Genomic DNA, 12824 nt, shown 5'->3' on the forward strand with positions numbered 1-12824 from the left:
TCTATTTAGTTCATGTTGCCTTAGGTAAAAGCACTGACTTAGTTTGTTTTCATCAGACTAAGCCCATGACTGCCCCCACTTTCCATCTCTCACCTGTTTTGGCCAAAACTGCAGCAGTCTGAAATCTTAATGGGACACTATCCAGCACTGTGTACACAGGCAAGAAGTCAACACAGAGAAACGGGTACAATAAATGTAATTATAGGACATAACATTGAAATAGGAGAAACTGGTCTATTAGCAGGATAGAAGTCTTACTTTTTACATCCAGTTTTTGTTTCCAAAAGCATAACCAGACGTTAAAGAAATAAAAGGTATTCAGTGGTAGCATGACATTATTTTGCATCCTCTGTCCAGTTGCTTCTGCTGAAAAGTCCCTTTCATTTTGTGAGCTTCACTGTAGCCTGCAAGGTTGTTTAAACTTCTGGTGTCATTAGTAAGTTGAAATGACAGATGAAAACCTGAAATAGGTCTATAGTCAAGAATTGGCATGAAGAATTAATCTGAGGTTTAATCTGAGGTTTATTTACAATACTGTTACTGTGCTTGTATTTCTCTTCGATGAGGCTGTGAAGATCCCCCATCTAACCAGCTGTGAAGCTTGTACAGTCTTTGATGATTATGATTGCATACAGCTAAGGCATATCCTGCACAACCTGGGCAAGATCACAGAGTGCACCATAGCCAATGGTGATGTGAATGAAGGAGGTTTTTATGTCTTTTTTCCATTGAGCATGCACTGGTATGTGAGAATTGGAGTGTGGAGTGGGGGAATTGCTATCCAGCCTTGACCCTACAGACCACCTTTTAAATTTCTAAATTTTTTTTCCAAATAAGGCTAGATGGAAGTTGTTAATCTAAAAAGTACAATAACTCTTGGTGTATTTTTTCCACTTTGAAATATACTTAGCAGAAGGTACAGTATTGCAAATAATTTAAATTGTCACCCTAATGGCCACATCAGTGCTTTGTCAAATGGAATGACCTTTCCTCGGGGACTCAGTGTGAAAGCTTTACCGAAATGCTGATGTTTTGGTACAGTATTTCCTTTCATGAGGTTTTCATCATATTTTTCATCATTGTTATCATCATTAATCTATTAGTTTCTCAGCTGACACAACAGATCTTTTATTACACATTGTTCTGGGGGAAAGCTGAGACAGTTTGACACTTGAGGAAAGTTCATATTCAAGTGGAGGCGCTTAAACATGAGACTCTTAAATGAATGTGTCGCTATTAGAGATGCAGAAGTATTAACTGGGGAAACCATGAAACTTAATGCACAAATAGGGGCATCCAAATTTGAAAATGTTGATCCATTTGAGTTGTCCAAAGCTATTCAAGATGTCTGTAGTCAAAATGAAAAGTGAGCTTCACTATCTCACCTCCCATTCTTGCAGTTTATTTAGTACAGCTGCCCCTTCCTGCACTGACATTTTCTAAGCAGGTATTTCCAGCTGATTTCAGATTTGCATCATTGCACCATCCTGTATTTTGCTAATTAGTCACTCTTTTTTGTCTGCAATAGTCTTCACGGACAGTCTGAATGAGTCTGTCACATCTCTGCAATCCTGATACATGGGATATATTTTGGGCCACTCACTGGGAATGGACTTTGCTGCTCTGCACATCACATCACAGGTGAAGGAGACCTGTGGAGCTGCAGAGAAGCAAAAGGGTAGCTGGGCTGGTGTTTTAAGACTTGGCATTTTTTTATTCTCCAGTATATGAAGTAAATTCTGATTCTGTGCATTAAATTCACAGGCAGTTTATCACATTTCTAAATTGTTAATAAAGCTAGTAATTTGAGCTTAACGCTGAATCGTCCAGCTTCATTTAAGCGGGTAAACTAGATCAGCTTTCAAATGGGAAATTTCTGGAATTACAAGGTATTACAGTGCTGTGAAGGTCATTGAGGCCCCCTAAATATTTGTAAATAAGGATTCATTTGTTGGTGATTTTGTGGATGGTTTGAGAGAATCACTCTGATTCTAGTACTTCTTATTTTGTTTCATGGATAATTTTGCAAAATATCACTTATGTTACATTTGTTGGTCTCCAAGAAGGTTATTTTTAGAAAAATGACTAGAGAATAATAGGGAATAATAACTATTATGGAACAACAGCCACAAAAAAAAAAAAAAAAAAAAAAAAAGGCACATAAATACACTTGGCTTGGTCTGAAACAAATTTCATTTCAGAACAATCCAAGCAAATTCTTTTGTTACTGATTTCTTCATTTGGAGGATAACATCAACCCTTTAAGACATATATCTTTATAAAATATCAGGTTTTAAGTGCACTTGCAAAACACTGCATTTTAAAACAATTTAACATCTCTCATTTTACCTTGTCAATCCTGAATATAAATCCTTTCTCCTCCTTTTCTTGTGCTGTTTAAACTAAGAAGAAAAAGGTGGAAACATAGAAATAACACCATTTTCTTTACACACTGGAAGAGGGAATAAACTAAACAATGACCTAGTGGTCAGAAGCACTTCTGGCAGGTCTTTCATATGTTGAAAAATCAGGTCAGCTTCTTCCTCTCCTCTCCTCTCCTCTCCTCTCCTCTCCTCTCCTCTCCTCTCCTCTCCTCTCCTCTCCTCTCCTCTCCTCTCCTCTCCTCTCCTCTCCTCTCCTCTCCTCTCCTCTCCTCTCCTCTCCTCTCCTCTCCTCTCCTCTCCTCTCCTCTCCTCTCCTCTCCTCTCCTCTCCTCTCTCCCCTCCCCTCCCCTCCCCTCCCCTCGCCACGCCTCGCCTCTCTGCCTCCCCTACTGTTGGTTTCATGTCTGCTGCAGACTTTGAAAATGAATTTTTGAATGATTTCAGAAATAAGTATTTAGATATGGGGTACGCATGGTGAGGAAAGGTAGGGTTGAACTGCTGGGCTACTGTGAGCATGCAGGGAAGATCCAGGCTGGCAATAGCTGCTTCTTGCACTAATTATACATTTTGTGAAATCGAGGGCAATCTATTTGTTTTCTTAGAGATGGAACTGACTCATATTTTGATGGACTCGAGTTTTCTGTGAGTAGAGTTTCTTGACAGGCTCAGTTTATGTTTTTTTTGGAGGACACAGCTTTAAAAATGTAAACAAACAGGATGCAGATGAGGAGAGGAAAACATAAGTCTGTTATTTGGGAAGATCTGGCATGAGACAAGGAAAGGACTTAATTTCTGCTATTTACTGATTTTCTGTGACTTGTGAATAATCTATGTAAATTTTATTTGTAAACAAAAGACAAATAATTTTTAATGGATAGCTGTTGATTGATTGCTCAAGTCGTGCCAGACAGGCCCAAAGACATTAGATTCTGTAGCTGGCAAAATGATAAACAATGATTGTCTGAAATTCTATTTAGAAATTAGCCTTGTGCTGTACTCTATCTAGCTCTACTTATTGACTGTCTGGGCAATGTACTTCACATCTTCTGTAGCCCAATGAATCACAGTATGTTATTAAAAAATCAGTGCTGGCTCTACCATCTCTCATCTCCTAATTGTATGATGCTGCTGAGAGGCTTGAGTAGACTCTGTGTTGCTGCTACACTGCACCCATCGTTGTTTTTTGAGGTATTTTTGTGTAGAAGGTAAGGAAATAAAGATGGGATCCCTGTGTGTTTCACACAGAGCTCAGACAGGGGACATGAAGAGAGGAACATGATGATGAAGGCACGGTTCTAATTAATTCAGTGTGGACTTTTCTTTTGGTATTGAGATGAAAAAGAGATAGGCTCAGCAGATAAGGCATGTGAAGTACATAAAAGAAAGTTCCAGGCATAGAGATGAGCCAAAGTTAAGAAAAACATTGGGAAATGTATCTATGTACATATATATGGAAATATATATATATGCACATATATACAGGTAAAATAAATATACAAATCGACTAGATGTATCTGTGTGTATACAATTATATATCTGCATTTGTAAAGTATTTGCAATAAAGAATAATGATAAAGAGGATCAGATTATATCGCATTAAAAAAAAAAAGTGATTTTGTCAAATATTTTTCCTGGTTTTGAAAATTGTCCAGAGGGACAAAACTTTGTAGGTCAGGACGCTAGGACTAGATATTGACACACAAATCTTTTAATCTGTGGGATCAGGAAATTCAGCTGTGAGCACAAAAGAGCAAAGTATTTTCACACAAGTAATTCCAACCCTCTCAGGAGAGCTTTAATCCTATGACTAACTCTTAGTGAAGTCTGTGAAATCAGTCTGATAATGATGATAAAGTTTCTGATTATATTATAAGCAGGATAAATGGAATGAAATTCAGCATTGAGCTGTGGAGAGAAGGTTTCCTATTTAAAAATGCTTGAAGAGGTATGAGAAACATTAGTGAATATTGGTCATTAAATCCATGATTAACAAAGTTATTCAAAAATATTTCTTGAAGATTTAATACATGCTGTGAAAAAAATTCCAACCTTTGTTCTGTTTTTGTGTTCATAATAATAAAAATTGGCCAGTGATTAATAATAAAATGATTCAGCACAAAAATATTTAAAAAAAAAGTTGTTTTAATACATTAGCAAACAATAAGACAATGCACACAAAAATACATCAAAAACAACGATGGATGCAGTGTAGCAGCAACACAGAGTCTACTCAAGCCTCTCAGCAGCATCATACAATTAGGAGATGAGAGATGGTAGAGCCAGCACTGATTTTTTAATAACATACTGTGATTCATTGGGCTACAGAAGATGTGAAGTACATTGCCCAGACAGTCAATAAGTAGAGCTAGATAGAGTACAGCACAAGCAATGACATAGCTACATGAAGAGGGGAATCAGTGAAGTGAAAATAGAAAGATATTATGTGCATATATGATTTTTCTGTTCATTAGTGCAAATGGAGAGGTTGAGGAGGTGGACGGTTTGGTCTGAAGAATTCCACCTCTAAAGGCATCTGTTGTTGAAAATTGATCCTTTAACCATAACTCAGTAGGTAAGACTTCTGGAGAGGGATAAAGTAACTTACATGTAGCTTCCAAATCTAACTGAAAGTTCCTCTATATTAAAAATTCCTGACTGGATCAGTATGAACGTATATGTGTATATCCTGAAGCACTTTTTCAAGCTCTGAGAAGAGACCTCTCTTGATATCTCTAGAAGAAAAAATTGCTGTAATGGGAATTTTGTCTTGAGGCAATCAGGGAGAATTCTTGATCTTTTTATTGTACCTTTTGGTGTATTTCTGTGTGCTTCATTTTAAAACAGAAACATTGAAAGTGACACATCAGTCAGTTAAAATCTATGTGAGAATTGAATTTATGCCTCTCATCCAGAATTATTTTACGTGTGTTCAACCTTACAAGGTCAACCTAAGTAAGAGTTGTGTTTTAAATGCTCTTGTACATTAATTATATAATTATTTTTCTTTGAATGAAAAATAATTGGGTTTTTTTCTTTTAAAACTATTTTTTAGAGTAAGATGGTCCCACAGAGATATATGATGCATCCCCATGATGAACACATGCACATGTTGTTTCTATGTTGTTGTCTGTGCCCACTGCTTGGTTAATGTCATCTACCAGCAGACAGGTAAAGAAAATTCTTTTGTACTATAAATGGCCTCAATCTGAATATTTCCAAATTAGCTGAATACTCCCAAAAATTAGCTTTTCACTTCATTGGGATGATGATGGCTCACTGATCCTTTGGAAGGCTACACCAGACCAGACTCTATCTATTGGGATACACAGGTAAAGCACACAAAATTAATTCAGAACCCCTTTTGAGGACTTTTTTTGACTTTCACTGTGTTTAGAATGAATCACAGGAAAGAGTCACACAAATGCTATCCTGTAAATGGATGCCTTTTGATGCAGTCAGGTGTTTTAAACCTTCCTTCTCTGAATGAGGTTTAAAAGGGAAATTTACTTTAGAAAGAGAAATATATGGCCAGAATATTTCTGCCAATAAAAATTCCTCTAGCATATTGCTGTATTATCTGCAATCAAACACAAAATATGCTGTGGTGGTGTCTGGAGTCCTTTACCGGCTTGGTCACTCACCGGTAGGCATGCAATGTATAATTTTGTATCCTTTAGGTTCGATGTGTCTGAACTTCAGGCTGAAGCATAGAGAGGGCGTGGAAGAAGATAGAATGACTCTCACGTGGGTTGGAGCTAGATGTTTATTGCTCCCACAAGCCCACAGAGTGACTCCTGGGGCTTGGGTTTCAGCTTTTGTATGAGGGGTGTGGAAAGGGGCAAGGGGGAACTATAACCAATACCAGGTAAGGAGGGAGCGACCAAGACTAGAAGACAATACACAGGACATCTTACACATAATACAGGGTGGAGACACCAAGGGCTTTGCCATTCACCTCAGCCCCTCCCACCCAGAATCTTTCAGGTTTCTGGGCAGGGACACAGAATGGTTGGCACACCCATCACCAGGGAAAAACCAAAAGGGTAAGTCGGGCAGGGGGTAATTTAGACTAAACCATTGTTAAACGCACTGCAACAGTATGCAATATTCTGCACATTACAATGATTATTATACTAATGCCAACTACCTTATTATCCTGTAATTTTCCTTAAATAATTTGATTTTACAGTTGGTTGGTTTGCCTCAGCAAATTAAGTAAATCTGCTAAGAATGAAGATGGGTAATAAACTCTTCTTCACACATGAAATCAAAAAATTAATTGATGTTCCAAAGTAAATTGTAACTAGAGTACTTTTCTTAAAGCTGTCCTCTGAGTTTGGTGAATTTGGGAAAGACATAAAGACAGATTAAAGCACCTGAAAAAATAGATGACAATGCACCACAGGCTGCTTTCTGGACTTCTATGTAGACTGTGCTTATGTAGAAGGTCTTTCTTTTAAATACATGGGAATTTCAAAGATGAGGAAAAGGCAAAGAAAAGGAGATCAAGGGGATATGATTTCTTGAAACTTTCCTGAAAGTCACATTCTTGCAGAGGATTTTCTTAGCTCTCCAACCATGCATTTTTGTATGAGAGGAACATTGTGACAAAAGATGTGTTGGCATGTCTCCAGGGTGGTAGATACTTTTTTTTCTGATTTTTAATAACAGATTGCTTTAAAATGAGGTTCAGAGCCCTCAGCCTGTCATAAACATGTAGTCACATCTTGCACTTTCAGTGCAGTCCATCAGAGGAATGTAGTATATCATATTTCTAACTTTCTAAAACAATCATTTAATCAAGACCACAATAATCCATCACCTCTACATAGACAAGGATCATAATCCAATTTAGAGCATTAATAGTGAGATAAGTAATTTTTTTGTTCCCTTATTTGATTTATGGGATGAAGGTGAAATAGTGGGAAGTTGAATAGGATTTCAGGCTATAGGGCAGGAATGGAGGTGAGGTGAATGTGTCTATTCTGTCCATCAGCAGTCAGTATCCCCCTCACAAACACACCACCTTAATTAAAAGGGTTTTTTGTTTAGTTGGGTTTCTTTTCTGGTCGTTTGTTTTTTGGGGTTTTTTTTTGAGACATTTGGGGTTTGCCTTGTTTTGCTTTCTTTTATTTTGTGGAGGGGGAAGCAGAAGACACTAATGCAATAAAAGTCCTTTGACACTGCAACCTGAAGTAGGATTACTCGCCAACAGTTTTAGGGATACATGCCAAGCAGAAGTGGGGTCTTGCAGCACAGCTTTCTCTGTTGTTGGCGGGCAGGAGGTTTACATTTCTTTTGTGGACACATTTTGATTACAGCTGTGACTGAAATTACTAAAACAGCCCTAAGAAAAGTTGCTTAGGGGCTGAAGCATGGAGGTTACTGTTCCTGATACTTACAAAGTGCAAAAGATCAGGAGGAGAGCAATGTGCCCAGGAAATCTGAGCCCTGCAATGGCAGAAAAAAAAGCCATGTTAGGGCAGAGGTGACAGCCTGAAGGAAGAGATACATCTCTTTTGTGTTGCTCTTTTTTGTTTTGGACAGCAAGAACATTTCTATGATTCCTACTCTGTGTGTCCAAAAATCATATCAATTTTATATTGGAACATTCCTCAAATATAGCTGTACTTACAGGACTAGTCCAAGAGGGGGAGAAAATGGATCCTTCGTTATAGAAATGTAGCAAATTATATATATCTCCTCTGTTAGATTTAATAGCCTTGCAGCTGATTTTCAATGTGAACTCTGATTTAGTCAATAAATTTCAAAGACTCCAAGGTTCTTTATGTGTATCTGATCTTCGCCAAAGGATGGCTTATTTGAATTCTTGGATGTGTATTTTCAAGTAGAATATATATACTTGAATTTTTGTTATTGTATAGCAATACCTTCATCATCAAGTACAAAAGTAATTTTAATACATTAGCAAACAATAAAAAGTGCAATGAACCTTTTCGGGACTGCTTTGTCTGTGAAACTGCCTTCTGTATCGTATTATTTGGCTTGGTTTTCTGTCTCTTTAGGAAAAAAACCACAATCCTGTAAAATTCTTTCTATAACATAATTGTAATTGTAATTTTATTGCTCTCACTGTTGAAAATAACATTTGTAAATCTTATTTTCAGATATGAGAGTACTAAAACATGCTTTGATAATCAAGAAATAGTTAAGACCGGGTATATCATCATCAACTTGAAATTTATACTGGTTGAGAGGTTTTGGAATGTGACAGCTGAAACTCAGTTTCCTGCAGGGAAGGATTTATGAAATGCTACAGGGGGCAGGGAAGGATGCATTACAATATGGCCTTTCCCACAGAGAGGGATCTTACAGAAATCTAACCTAAAATTGCCTCGCCTGTATGTCCATCTAAAATAAAACACACCTCATGTACCTGTAGCAAGTGCCTGGACTCTTTGCTTTACCTCAGAGAAATCACAAGAAAAACCTGAAAGAATTCTATAATTCTATATTCTTCATATATGATTGGCTACTTTGGAATCTACTAAATTAAGCTAAGACTTTCCAGTCAGGAAATCCTGACTTCTTCTCTATTTTTGAATCAGTCTTTTTCTGAAAGAATTTGTAGATAATCTATTCTTCTGTGCCTATTTAAGCAAATAGTACACGTTATGTGACCACTGCTTCAGCTTTTCGTGAAGCAGCTGAGAAAACAGTTTTTCTCACGGGGAGAGTAGAACTGCAAAACCATTGAAGTGGCAAGATATTACTAGAGTTTTAGCCAACTTCTTTTACATGTAAGTTAGTTCAAAAGAACATTTGATGGGAAAAAAAGCTTGCAGGTAGGATGATGTAACAACTCTTTCCAGGCACATATAGTAGTTTGCTCCTATGTAGTAGTTTGTACTCATATATAGTAGTTTGCCAGGCATATTATTGCTGTGTTAAGACCTTCAAATTCCTTCTGGTACTGTGTGCATGTTAGGAGACTCCTTACTGTAGCTTCACCTTGACTTTTACCCTTTGACAGACTCTTATGTCTGCTCTCCCACTGCAGTTGTGTTCATAGCTGAGACTCAGCTGCAGGTACCCAGGTGAAATGCTTCATGATTTGAGTCTTTTTGCCTTCCATGTATCTGGGTGCTGCTGTCAATTGAACACAGATGACTGGCAGAAAGAAAGGGGCCACTCAATCTGCCCCACTGCCTTAGATTGCCTCTATCTTCAACCCAGAGCAGAAGTGACCCAGTCTGAAGAACAAAGCTCTCTAGAAAGGAGCCTTGAGGATTTCTGTCAGGTCAAGGATCTATCATTAGGATCTATCATTACAAGTAACAAATTGAACAGATGATGACCACTGCCTCCAGTGTTCATCCCATCATATGGGATTTGCCTTTGACATACTGGGCTTGAATGTACTCTTTTCAGTGACCTGTAAGCAACACAAGGCTGCTATTTTCAGATATGTGTTCAGTGCTTCCTTGTGCAACACCACAAAATCACAGCTCTGAAGACAGAAAGTCTTAGCCTAGCTTGGCTAAGCTAGGTTACATTTTTTAGGGCAGAGAGAGGGATATGTGTCTGTGGGAAACTTCGGGAAGGCATATTTTACTCACTTTCATAACACTATCATGGCAAACAAAACAAATTTTGCATTACTATCTGGTGTCAACTACTTTACAAATTTGAGATAAAGTTAGAGAGGAAAAAAGAGGACACTAGAAAATTCAAAGTGTTTCAAAGAAGGATTTCTTCTTGAAACATCAATGCAGACACACAGAAACAGGTGGATGCCCCAAAAGAATATTATGATTTTCTTTCACCACTTTGCATAATGTGCCTGCAAGCATAAATAAATATCTATGAATTTATATATGCCTGCATGCGTACAGAGATACCACTCCTGTTGGAGAGCAAAAAATAAACCTTTTATGTCCTTGTAGCAGTAGTACCTAGGAACAGCACAGGAGGCTTTTACAGGAAGGGTGTTGAGACACACTCATCAAGGTTTAATGGTGGGGACCGTTCACAGTTGGTAGGTACTCTAGTAAAAGATGCTCTTGGGGACAAATAAGTCAAAGGAAGGGACAGACAGAAAATTATTAAACAGGAAAGAGAAAATTCTATTTAGTGTCTATCTGAAAATAGCGGGAACAGGATCCCAGACAAGTATCCTCCTCTGAGGACTCTGAATCGCAGCAAAACCATGGTGATGGTGATTCTGGTGAGTTTTTGACATCTTTCCCTTAATGCTATGTATATTTATTATCAGGATTGACACAAACTCCTTCTGGGTTGATCCCAATTAAAATGTTCCCAATGTTAACCGAAGTATGCTGGTTAGGTGTCAGTGTTGCACACTGATTAGTTGTTATGCTTCTGTGCACATTAAAAAATGGAATAATGTATCTTGAGGATTTAGATGGCTCTTAACATGTTCCCTGTGCTTTGTATTGTTCTTTTATATATATATATATATATATATATATATATATATATATATATATATAAAATACACATGTACATATATATATAAAGTAAAAAAGGGAATGAAAGGGCAAGCTAGGAGAGAAAGGAATCACATGCAAGTGATGTCCATGGTATTGAACAAGAGAACCTGTCATGACAGCACTATCAAGGTTTGCAAGTGAAAGGCTGTGAGAATAACAACAAGAATATAATAGGATGGGAAGAATAAGGGGAAATTTTTGACACAGAGGTCTTGGAAATGCTGCCTCAATGGCTTAGGTCTAAGATTACAGTTGTAAATAGTAAGTTCCTACCATTACTATGACTAATGCACCACAGTACCAAAGATACTGGAACAAGACAGATTTTCAGGTCCTTGAACATGTCCCACCATGGGGACAAACCTCTGTGTTTTCAGGCTCAGAAAGACAAAGAGAACACTCCTGTGTGTGCTACCTAACACTGGGGTTATTTTTGCCCCATTTCCCAGGGCTGGGAATGTCTAGAAAGACCTAGATCTTGGCAAATCTAGAAACCACAAAAATCCACAGAACAAGCTGGGGTCTGACTGTGCTCTTGTTTGAGTAGGTCCCCCAGGTCCAGTTTGTTGGGCTCAGAGCTGGTTAGAGGCAGGTGGGATCAGAGGTACATTTTCTTGGTTAACTCAATGCAGAGAGACCTGTACCTTTGTCTGTTGAGTTTCCCATCTATTTCCTAAAGCCCAAAGTATTTCTTATCTCTGGCTTTGCTCTGCTGGAATAGGGAAGACTTCAGACTATTTGGGATTTTTTCATGGTGACTGTATTAGAGCTAGAAAGTAATCACCCAGATTTAAATATAAATTTATTGGATCCATCTCAGAATATAAGATAATGTTATTTTAATTTTGAAGTCTGAGGTGACTCTGGCCAGTGTGCTTTAGAAAAGTAAACTGGAGTATTTAAGAGTATTTACAATAAGGGAAAACAAACCATCATGCTGGGTTTTACATAAGTAGCATTTAAATATATTAAGGTATTAAACATCTCATATTTTATGTTAATGCATGAGAGGCTTCTTCCTAAACTCAGTGTTCCCAGCCATAAATGGGACATTGGGTAGAAATTTCACAGAACGATTCTAAGCATGTAATGAAGATAAATTTATGAGCCCAATACAAAATAATGTAAGCATTACACCTCCTGGTAAATCCTACTGAATTGAAATTGGATTTAATTTAGATAGATTCACTGTAATAGAAGATTTCAAGACTGTGTGATGTATTAGTATCCATCTGTTAAAAGAGAAGTTGCCATAAAACAAAAATACAATCCAGAAAATTACATAAAGCAACTGTAAATTAATCAGAATTTGTTTTAAAGTGAAAAGCAATTGGAAATTAGTCTAAGAAGTGTTCTTCCACAGGCACAATAGATCCCAGCTTAATTAAAGGCCAGAGAAAGACAAATTAATAAGTACAGCTATGTAGCTATAAAGCTGAGATGAAAGGAAAAGGCTGCCATGCTTTATTGAAGCATTCATATCTATTTATTTTTTTTTTTAAAGAGTCACTCTATTTTCACCTTGAACTAAAGTATCATCTTTGAATAACCAATGAGATGCACAGAACAGCAAGAACACATACTTGGTCAGGAGTTGCAGAGAGATACAATGATTAGAAACTGTCCATTTAAAAAAAACCAAACTAACAACCTTCTAATTCCTTCATGCTTGGCAAGTTTGCTTTAGAAACTGGATTCAAAAGTCAGTAAATTGATGATTTCTTATCATATAGAATACCAAAATATTAGTGACATGAAGAGGCTAGTCAGATTTTTCATAGGGAATATTTCTTTCCTAAAATGTATAGAGAGGCGTCAAAAAGGCTTTAAGGCATGCCAGTCTAACTTTGCTTCTACACAGTTCTCCGTGAAGAAATTTATTTTACACAAGATGTTAAGAGTCAAATTGGCATTCTTTTCTGCTAATTTCTAATGTTTTATCTGCCTGACCACCTATGGGAAAACT

Source organism: Chamaea fasciata, unplaced genomic scaffold (assembly GCF_029207755.1).
Source record: "Chamaea fasciata isolate MVZ Bird 193981 ecotype frontalis unplaced genomic scaffold, bChaFas1.0.hap1 SCAF_7, whole genome shotgun sequence".
Classification (NCBI taxonomy): Eukaryota; Metazoa; Chordata; class Aves; order Passeriformes; family Sylviidae; genus Chamaea; species Chamaea fasciata.